Source organism: Onychomys torridus, chromosome 11 (genome assembly GCF_903995425.1).
Source record: "Onychomys torridus chromosome 11, mOncTor1.1, whole genome shotgun sequence".
NCBI lineage: Eukaryota > Metazoa > Chordata > Mammalia > Rodentia > Cricetidae > Onychomys > Onychomys torridus.
The window spans coordinates 83,822,893-83,835,285 of NC_050453.1; positions in this window are offsets into that span (position 1 = coordinate 83,822,893).

Here is a 12,393-nt window from a genome sequence, read left to right on the forward strand (position 1 = left end):
TTGTGGTTGGTATGTAAAATGAATATAAAAAGTACAAATCAAACCCAAACAAACAAAAAATTCCCTTTGAAACATCACAAACCATGACTCCACTATCTCATCTGCTTTCAGTGGCAAGTTTCAAATAAATTGTTCATTATTCATTGGAGGAGAATGCAATGGCTCCTCCAGTCTATAGCTCCAAATACTTTCATGATCTTCCCAGAACAGATGCATCATAGTAATCACTCTCAATCTGATACATATTTGGCTCTCAGCACTTCTAATAATGTGGTGAACTCCATGGACAAAAACATCTTGTAGAGAAAATGGTTTATTTTGTTGTATAACTTATTGTCTATCAAGAAAGAAAGTCAGAGAAGGACTGTCAGTTGAGAACCTGGAGGTGGGAAGTGAAACAGAAGCCATGGAGGAGTGTTGCTTGCAGGTTTGCTGTCCACAGTTTGATCTGCCTGCTTTTACATATCCAGGGCTACCTCCCAGAGGACGGCAACATCCACACTAAGATGTTCCTCTCATTAATAATCAATCAAGAAAGTGCTCCACACACTTGCCTACAAGTTAATCTGATGGAGATGTACTCATGTGAGGCTCCCTCATTGCAGATGACTCTAGTTTGTTTAAAGTTGACAGAAGACTGAGAAGCATGGAAAAGATGCACAGTGTGAAGTCAGATACAGTCCTGCACATGAAACTTTCTCCATTGTGTGCATGTGAGGTTAAGATTTATTTTCTCTCCCAATATTTTGATGTGTAACAAAATGAACACAGCATTGACAACCAGGAAAGCTTATCCAACATTTTTTATTCAAATGTTATCAGAGTTTTAGTACCTACAGATAACATTGTTAACCATGATACTGAAACACCATTTCAGTCCTTGATTTCTTCTCAGAAGTTGAGTCTGTATAATGAAATTCACAATTTCACACCTGTAGTAATATGTTATGCCTTTCTAGTATGTCTATCCCCTACAATTAACTATCTTGGAGCTCCACATCATTTGAGACCCATCATTAACCACTCAAAATTCAACATCTCAGTTTCCAACAATAGAACATATATCATTCTATTAATCAAGGTATATGAAGGAATTAAAGAATATTGCTTAGAAACTAGTAATAACTGTTATAAATGTTAATTTGCTATAGATGTCTGAGAACTACTCCCCAAGAGTAGAGGAGAAAACCCTTTTAATTCCTTTTGCAAAGAATTAATTCCATGGTACTGATCTGGGAGGTCAGATAATTAGTCCAGGACCCCCAAAATGAACTAGAATGTGTGTTTTATCTAATACTTTTTATAATATTGTATATTGTTTGCTTATATCTGTACTGTAGCTAGAGTTTTTCTGTTTCCCAGCCTGCTGGTGGTAAGGATAACTTTCTCTCACCTACCAGTCTTGCAGCTGCTTGGACCCAAGTAAACACACAGAGGCTTATATTATTTACAAACTGTATGGCCATTAGCTCAAGCTTATTACTGACTATATCTTACATTTAAATTAACCCATAATTCTTATTTATGTTTAGCCACATGACCTGGCCTGGTACCTTTTTCCATTTCTGCCTTCACATCTTGCTTCTCACAGCAGTGGCTAGGAGCGGCTCCTGACTGAGCCCTCCTGTTTCCATCATTCTCCTCTTTCTTTGTCCTGCCCATACTTTCTGTTTGGTTACTGGTGAATTAACACTTTATTAACCATCATGGCAACACATTCACAGCATACAGATATCCACAGCAATGTACTGTTAAATATAACAATTACTTGTATTACCTAAAATAAGAGTAATATAAAAAGTCTAGGGAAACAAAACTAAGAAATAATTCTACAATTTGTCAGTCAAGATGTAGGATTATTCCAAATATTTTTTATAAAGAATCTAGTAAACAATAGATGTAGAAACCATGGATATAAAAGGAAAAAGACACAGCTACATATTTATCATTTTCTTCATATATTTTCATCTAAAACTCAATCAGCTCCATATTTTAAGTCTTTTTAGAAATCTTGCCTTTTCTCAGTATCTAACCTTCCATGAACTCCCATAATGCTCTTGACAGTCTGCATATGAAAGACTCCCTGACAATAGATTTTTCTTCATACACAGTTTGTCAGCTGATACTGTTTTAAATTTGTATTTCATTGAAAATTTTTCTGACTTTGAACTTCATGCTTCATCTCTTTATTTCTTCACTTCAAACAGCCAAGCACTCTGATTCCTGAAGAAACATTTCTGTCTATACAGAAATCTCCTACTCATTCCTATTAAATCATAGAATGTCAGAAACAGATTTCAAATGTTAGTGTTCTTCTTTATCCTATAAACACAAGCCTTCATGTGTCATGTGTACTTCATTCTTTCCATGATATAGGCCCAGATAGATGTCTATCTTATAGGAATACAAATATGATAATTATATTTTTTACATTGTATTTAGAGTCATGTGTTCAGAATTTTTTGTGTGTAATGACATAGACCTTGTTAAGTATGAATACTCTACCTACTTAGAACCCAAACTTAAAATGCTAAATAAATCTGCCTTTTTAAAATATATTTTATTCACTTTTAAAATTAACATACAAATTCATGGATTTCACATATGTACATGTCATTATACATATTTATTTTCTCTTTCAACCCTTATCATTTTTATCTCCCATCCCTTTTGTACTCCACTCAATTGACTAATGAAGACGGTGATTTTTAGGAATCTAAACAATGAAAATGCTCTAAATATACAAGTTTCAGATATTAACAAGGCACAAATATTAGACGTACAATCAATCCACAATTATAGGTACAAATATTAACTAATACAGCATTTCCAAATTTTTATAATTATAAACACATAGTTTATATAACTTAAAATATCCCTGACAATAATTTCCCCTTTGCTAGCTCAAACTATTATCACTTAATTGTTTTAGTTCCATTCAAAAGACCTCTGAATTACATCAATTCTTTTTCTCTTTTTCTCATGTTTCATTACTGCAACACATGCATTAAGCATTAATTACTCAGTACTGCCATAACAATGTGTGTCTTTAAAGGAGTTTGAGACATGCACCCTCCCAATACAGTACATTTGAGGAAACAGCTGAAGTGGTAAGTTGTTTCTCATGATTTTTCATATCTTCCCCCATAAGACATCATGTGATTTATATTGGTCATTGTTGACCTTTTGTCTCATTAGTTTCTTACTGGATTTTTGATGCCATAATAAATGGATGGCATAAATGGCTTCCCTGAAGCCAGAGCAAAAGATCATTATTATCTTTAAAGACACCTCAGCAAATTGACCTTATTAAGTAGTCTTTATATATTACATTTGATTTTTTTTAATCTTATCAAACTTCAACAAGACAATATAATTTTCTATCAAATCTGGAAAAATACACAGTTATATGATTCTTTCTGCCCTTAATTTTGAAGAATTTATGGAATAAATACATATTAAATGAAACAACTGACTACACAATGAACATTTGCAAGTCATACTGTTTGGGCAGAAGGGTATACTGCATGATATACAGCAGTTCTCAGGGCCACTAAGATGAGTGAAAAGGTGATGGAGAGGCAAGAAAGATGGAGGAACAAAGGATTTTTCTTTTTTAAAATTATTGTTTATTCTTGTCTTATTTATTATTCCTTTTTAGCTTCCCTTTGGGGGCTAACACTACAAGAGTGAGAGGAGGATACTGTGGGACTAGAAGATAAGTAGGCATAGAGTGCATGATATGAACTTCCCAAAAATCAATTAAAACAGAAAAAAAATAAATGAATTTGTATTACTTTCTCTTTAGAAATTATGAGCATTATTGGTATTAGTATTGTTTTTATGTGAGTATGTGGTATATGTGTTGCAATGCACAGCGACACACATCCCAATATATATGGAGATTAGTGGACCACTTTTTTAAGTTGATTCTCTCTTTTTGCCAGTATGTTGGTTCTAGGAATTGAACTCAAATTTTCAGGCTTGCACCACACATGTCTTTATCCACTGAACCATCTCACTGAACTATCATCATCTATTTCTTTTGAATATTTGTGCTTGTAATAGGGGGCTAACCATGAACCTAGCAATGGATGAAAATAACTTTTTTTGAGACAAGGTCTCTCTGTGTAGCCTTAACAGTCCTGGAAATCACTTTGTAGACCTGTCTGGCCTTGAAATAAAAGAGATCCACCTGCCTCTGTATCCCAAGTGTTCAGATTAAAGACATAAACTACCATGCCCAGTGAAAAGCAAATGTTTAACTTGTTATGAAAATATTGGGTAAGAATTGGTAAAATGTAGCAAATATTCATTTATATGAATGCCATATCACTAAGAAGAAATCTTAATCATTGAAAATGGTTGTATTTTCTGATTTTTAGAGAATTCAACTGCTGTAGTTAATCTAACTTCTCAATATTTGCACTTTCTTTGTCTGTATTGTGGTCTAAAGACTTTTTCATTGATAGTTTAAGGATCTTAAATTAACATTTTGGCAATTTCCTAACTTAAAACAGTATGATTAATTACACAATTAATATATACATTACAACATCAAATTCTCGTGTTCACTCTGCATCTTATCCCAGACCATTGCTTCTCTCAAATCCATCATATGTTCTTCTTCATTTCTACTATGCCTTCTTTACATTTTTCTTTCTCTTTGTAACACACTGAATCCATATATATATATATCCAAGTAATGTTAACTACATTCTCATGGTATATAGCACCAGCCTCTCAAGATTGGATGAACTAAAATGGGCCAAAACATACAAGAAAATCAAGCCATCAAACCTCTCCTCATCAAGCAAGCAGAAATTACCAATATCTCTAGGACAAGATCTCATCCTTCACTTGAGAAAATTCTGTATACAGGGACTTTAACTGGCCTGATTGCAGAGAATAAGTGAGTGTAGAATGCTCACTGATTTGTCACATTTTTCTTCATGTAGTTAAAAAGACATGTTAGTGACTAACCTCAATTGTACTCAATATTCTTTCAGGTCTGTATTAGTATTTTCAGTGACCTCAGTGTAAAACCACCTCACTGATATTTTTCTTTTTTAATGCTGTCATTGACTGTTCTATGTTAAAGGAATTAAAAATTGTCAAATGAGCATTACCTATCAATTTGACAAGATACAGTACATAAATCTAACACATACACATTCCTCCCATATCATGCCAAAAAAGAAAAAAAAAATGTTTCTTTTCAACTAAGTCCTTTCAGTGAAGGTAGTCTTCCTTTACCCAGTGCATTTGAGAAAATTGTCTGATACTTTTGTTACAAACAATATATTTTGGAGAAGGAGATATGTATAAATATAAATTGGAAATAGTAATGAGATTAAATGTAATTTAAACATAAATTGTATTTACTACTATTTTCAGTTTTTGTTAACTTTCAAAAATTTTGGTTTACATTCATAAACTTCTTATCAATAATTTTGTTCTCTAAGTCTCATATGTTCCTTCAGGTACAGGGAATGTGACAGTTTTCATGATAGCAACTCATTTTCTGTTACAATGAACCAATATGGGGGTAATGTCCAAGAAAACCAAGAAGGGTAGTCATAATATGCAGGGGAGGATGCTTGCTTACCTAGAAGTTCCCAGTAAAACTTGGTAAATGAGAAAATGTTAGAATTTCAAAATAGTTTTTTAAAATAATTTTTAATAGTTTAATCTGAAAAATAACTAAATTATCACATAGAGAAACTTGTAAAGCTATGAGTTGCATTATAATATCTGTCATTAGTAATTTGGTGAAGATATTTGCACATTAGATTCTCTATGCTATAACCAAAAATATTCCCTTTAGAACAATTGTAGAGATTGCCTGAAGTGTCTGTGATTACTTAGAATAAAACTTTTCATATTAAAATTTGCTATTTTTGCTATTTGTTGTTATTCATGTATAGTTTTGGCAAGATACTTGCAAGAGAGTAAACTTTGTTCTTCAATAGAGGATTATAAAAACTAACACCAAGAATGAATGTTGTTGCCAATCATGCTATCTCATATTAAAATTGTCCTTGTGAAGTATTTGGTGAACTTTTTTTTTCTTTTTAACGTGGCTTCAGCTCATGCTGCATCAATGGCCCTGTGATGATCTTTACCCTGTGTAGTTGAGGAGCTTCCCTCCAGGTGCCACCAAGCCCTGTTAGTCCAACAACCCATTTGTAAAGTAAACACACAGACATTTATATTATTTAAACTGCTTGGCCATTAGCTCAGGCCTACCATTGTCTAGCTCTTACTCTTATATTTAGCCCAATTCTATTAATCTATACTTTGCCACATAGCGCGTGGCTTACCAGTACCTTATCTCTTGTCATGGCAGTGGCTGGCTGTGTCTCTCTCAGCCTTCACTTCCCAGAATTCTCCTCCTCCTTGTCCCTCCTACCCTATCCTTTCTGCCTGGCTACTGGCCAATCAGCACTTTATTTATTTTAACGAATCATAGCAACACATTTGACATACAGAACATCCCACAGCAACCCTGTTTACAAAACTTCATATCTGATAAAATATTCTGAACAATCAGACTTCTTGGTTTTAAATAAACTTTGATAAAATTTAAAATTAAGTTTACAGTAGGGATATATGGTTGCCCTTCAACATTGAGTGGAATGACAGGGAATTAGGCAAAATCACTGAGTGGGAAAATACTTCACATAGTCAGGAAATGCATTTCTCAGTGACTCACAATTATCCCTTGATTATATGACAATTGTTTCTCTTGGTGACATTAAATTATGTCCTTGTATCACTTCACCCAATGACATCCACATTATAATAATCATTCTAATTTGAAAGACTTCCATATCTCTATTTGTTCACATTTTCATGGGATTAATGAACTTAACATGAAAGTAAAAATAAGAGAAAAATGAAGAAAATATGACTACTTAAAGATGTGACTCACTTAAACATTTTAAATAATTTATTATAAAATACACAAAGAAACATCTTTGAAGATTATTTGAGGAAAAAAATCATTAAACTAGAAGCACACGTAAAAACCTTTACATCTTTTTCATATCATTTATTTTGAAAATAGAGTACAAAATGATATGTTACTGAAAACATTTTAATTCTCTAACTGCTTAGTGGAAAGTTCCAATGATAATGTATTTAGTATAGCATGGTTTTCAATATTTCACTAGAATCACCTAAACTCCAGAGAAATTGTATACTTTATTGGCCCCATAAATGGTGTCATTTTTAAGAGCACAATTTTAAAAGTCATATATGATGACATAGTGATATAACAAAACCTGTCTAGGATAATCAAAGAGACACCTAAATCCCCAAGGGGCTACATAGAGGTCAACATCTATACAATAGTTATAATGAAAAGACCAAAGAACATCTTTTCACTGTAACATTTCATGTATATCACTACATTACCAACCATGAAGCTGACACATTTATTTGCTGAGGTATTACTGCTTTAGCATCAAACTTGGAATCAAAAGTTATTTTTTTTTCTGCAGAGCATGGAATGTGTGGGCTAAAGTGGAATACTATGAAAAGAATACCAAACTTATTTTCAAGCATACTTAAATTTTGTGTATTCTTCCTTAGAATAGTTCAATCTCCAGTAAGTGGATTTTCTGGAAAAAATATCACTGGAAACTAGTAGTTAATTCATATATGAATTGAAGAGATGTACAATTTATTCCCTTACAATTATGTTAAAATACCATTGTTTGGTAAGTTAATATTCATTACTTTGTGGCAGATACAGACCATTCTACTGATATGATCCAAAATATAACTATCAAGAATGGTAAATTTTATGATTTATCATGATCTACTTTAAAGACATTAACTCTACTTAAACCAGAAGAATCATAGCATTTTTATTTCTTAGGTAGACAAGAAGGTTCTCTGTAAAGCTTGGGGTGTTCATTTTTTGGTGTGTTCAGAGTGGCTGGGGTGTATGGATTTGTGAACCAATATTCAAATAAAAGATTTTTTTTCAAGAATCAGAAGGTGTTTTTAAAAATTAACTTTCATCAAGTTTATCTCCCATCTGATGAATAATTTTAACTATATACATATTTATATTACCTTTTTTCTGTAATGTAAAAATTAGTGAATGTAGTTTGAAATTGGTGTCATATTGAATCTATAATAAAGGAGTAAATTTTGCTATAATTGGGTTGTAAATGAGATTAATTTTTAACATTTAAATAACTAAAGACAAAATAAGTATATTTACATGTCAATTAAGAAAAAAATAATTAAATTCATTCAATTAACTTACTGTGCTAACAGAGTACAGGTGGGAAAAAAGCATGTAAAATCTGTGACAACTGCTGACAGATTGGCATAGAAATGGCCACATTCTTTCTGAATCTGGAATGTCTTGTAAAGTCTCATTAAGACTGACATGTGGGTAATTTTGATGCGAGATCTAAAGCCAATTATAATCTCCTAGCAATTATTGAGAATCAATAAGTGTTCATAATTGATTCTCTCCTGATTTTTACTTTCTGTGGTTGAATTTTTTTGTAACCTCTCATATCCCAGGTAATTAAAAGTATATACTCTGTATTTTTCAGGAGAAATTTGTAATCCCCAACAAGGCAAAGTTTTCTTTACTTCTTCAAACATTATCTCTAAGGTATCTACATTTGAATCAGTTAGTAAGATATGGTCCATATAATGGTAAATTTTAGATTGAGGAAACTGTTTATAGATTATTTCCAATGGCTGTTGTACAAAATATTGGCACAGTGGACCTCCTTAACAACCATTGTGGGAAAACTTTCCACTGATAAATTTTAATTGGCTGAGAATTAGTATAAGTAGTCCAGTGAAGGCAAATTTTTCTCTAACATGTTCTTGTAAAGGTATATGGAAGAAATTGTATTTTAAATCAATTAATATAATAGACAATGATTAAGGTAATTAAGAAGGCAGAGGAAGTCCAAACTTTAGTGATCTAATCAGCTGAATTACCTGGCTCTCAAATATGCTATCCTTCTCCATTCTTCAGATCTCTTTTTAATACCAAATATAGGAGAATTCCAGGGACTGTTTGATTCTTCAATATGTTGAGAGTTTATCTGTCCCTGTACCAGCTCTTCTAAAGCCTGAATATTTTTATGATGGCCAAGGCCATTCTTGTATGCATACATGTCACTTAACCATTTTAAAGGTAGGGCTGTTGGTACCTTTGAAACATCAGCAGCTGTTTTGATCTGTTTATGTACAAATTGAATGGCCATTGACTGTTCTTTATAATGACTTTTAGTATTTTTCTCAGAAATGTATGTTACTTTATGGTTTGTTTCTGAGATTAGGGGAATGTTAATCTGGGTATTCTGTTGCTCTATCAAATTACATCCCCCAAAACTCATTGATACATTATCCACATATGACTTTTATTTTCCTTTCTGTTCTTCTGGACCTATATAATCAGCCCACCTTCACTTTGTTTCACCTAAGATAAAGTTCCAGTTCCTAAAAGCTGAACATTTACCTCTTGAAGAGGCCAACTTGCATGCCATAATTCTGTTGCAATTATTATTAAATCTGTCCCAACATCTACTAACCCTTCAATTACAATGTCATCTATTCCTATTTCTAATTTTTGTCTTTGATGATTTACAGTTTGCCAATATATTTGCATCATGGTTTCTACTGAAATTTTTAGCTTGTAAAACTGTTTTATCATCCAGAGCAGTATTTTTTTTTTTTTACATTTGTCACTTGGTCATTTAACTGCTCTGTAGAGGAGTTTCCCCCATATGTTACAGGGAATGACTAAACAATATTTTACAGGGGGCTTCTTGTGGGCATTTCAGGAGGTCAAATGGTTACATTGTCTGTCCTTTCTTGATCTGCACTCATTGGTTCCATATCAGGTTTTCCCACACCTTCTGCATACTTCAGAAGACAGAAGCCTTCTGTTTTGATTATTCCTAGAAGAAACTTTATTTCTAGAAATATCCTCACAATAATCCCTTTTTAGTTGACCTTGTTTGCCACATTTGCCTTTTTTATTTTCTTTAAGCCTTTGGAAATTACCTGTCCTATCCAAGTGTCATCATGGTTATGATACTCAATTTTTACTATATCTCAGATTCATTTTTATATGGGTGCTGATTTTTCCCTTAAGAGCCTGATTACATGATCACATTCTGAGTTACATTTTCAAAAACCAAAGATTCACTTATTATTTGTCTAGCTTCTGGATTTGGTATTTTTCTATTTACAACTCTAGTAAATCTTTGTAAAAATTCTCTGAAGTTTAATTTTGGTGCTGTATAACTTTCATAAATGACTCAGTTCTCTTTCTGACTCCCGAAACTTGGTCCCAAGCATTCAAAACTGTTGTTTAGCACTGAGATATTGTGTGCTAGTCAAATATGGACTATGTTTGTATTTCAACCTAATAGCCTTCTCCAAGAAGATGGTCCTGGGAAATTTCAGTACCTCTAGCCCTAGTTTGTTTTTCAATGGTCCTAGCCTCATTCTTTCACCAGTTTTTCCACTGTAATTGGGGACCAGGTTACAATATTGATGTAACTATTTCTTCCAGTCTTGTTCATGAATTTAACAACATCTCCCTCAAAAATGTGAATGCATACCATATGAGACTATTTGTACATTAAATCTCCTCAAATCTCACATTTCCACAGGTGTCTAGTGAGCTCTTCCATAGCCTTTGGGATACCTACCATTTGGTAGTTTTTCCTGTATGGTGACTAGACAAATTAAAATTTTTTAATAACCTTGAGCTGTTCTTCTTCAGTTTCATAACATAATGGCTATATTGGTTCTCCTTTAAATTTCTCTGTATGTATATGAATATTTCCACTATATGTTTTAATAAATTTTTCTAAGACTTGTAACTTATCAGTCATAATTGCATTATTTTCTCTAGTAACCTTTTCTAAGGATGAATCTTCTCAGTCAATTTCTTATATTTGGCACTGACATCAACCAACTTTTTAGAGATAAAACAAGAATTAACAAACTGATAATGATTATAATCAGTCTTATATAAATTCCAGTTAATTTAATTATGCCATTATTTGTTTCATTTTCAAATAATCCATTGTGGAATCAATCATACAGAGACCTAACTCCCTCCACCTTAATATTGTTTCATCTTTTTTAATATGGGAAAACTCTCTAATTTTCTTTTATAAGACCAATTTCCCCCTGTAAGAATTCCAAGTTGTCTCAACAATTTTTCAGAAGATGACAGTAAAGTATAAGGCTGGCTCTCATGTGTAGCATATTTGGCCAACGAACACAGGAAGTGCACAACATTTCTGTAGATAGCTGCCACTAATTGTGCATAGTTGTGAGCTGAGAGTATGTGCACATGCCCAGGTGGGTGTCAAGGTGGCTCTCCTAGTGTGGCAGCAGCCTGAAAAGGGGGTCTAGGGGAAGCCCACAGCCCACAGGAAAGATAAGTGAAACAGCCAGCTTTCTGAAAGTTGGACACAAGGGGATATGCAATAAGCAGTGTAGCAGGAATCTTAAAGAGTCTTATTAATCAAATCAAATCTGAGCCAGATATGGGGCGAATGCTGGAAGATCAGAGAAGCAGAACAAGCCACAGCTACCTCACCTTGCCAGTTCCTCAGCTGATCCTGTTTCCTCAGATTGGAAGCCTCTGAGTCTTCATCTAGAATGGATCTCAGCTAAAAGCTTAACCAGCCAAATGCTTAACCATCCAAAATGCTGCTAGTTTCTGGCCTCCACGCCTTATATATCTTTTTGTTTTGTGTCATCACTCCCTGGGATTAAAGGCATGAGTCCCCATGCTTTGCTGTATCCTTGAACACACAGATATCCAGGTAAATCTCTGCCTCTGTAATGGAAGGATTAAAGGTGTGTGCTACCTTTGCCTATCCTCTCTGTTTAATATTGTGGCTGTCCTATTATTTAACCCCAGGTAAATTTATTAGCATGCACAATATTTCAGGGAACACAATACCACCACATTTTGCCTGTTCTTGTCTAAAATTTTAAAAAGTTTATAGCTAGTACAACAAAAACCATATCCAATAAGTATATACAATATACACAGCCAAGATTACATTAATGATGTCATTCATTAACATTTGACAAATTCAGACAAAAAACTCCATCATTCATATATATATATAAAATGTCCAGTCCAGTAACATTTGATAAACTCAGACAAAAATGTTTTTTTGTTACTTATCCTATGTGAAATAAGTAGTTCCATTTTAAAAGTATTTTTTCTTTTCATAATAGATACAGTAATCTACCTTTTGTCAATTTTATATCTTCTTTTTCTTTTTACAGTAAATTCAATGATCTACCCATGTATCCTATTATTTCTTCATCTTTTTTCTCAGAGTAGATTCTATGATGTACATCATATCTATA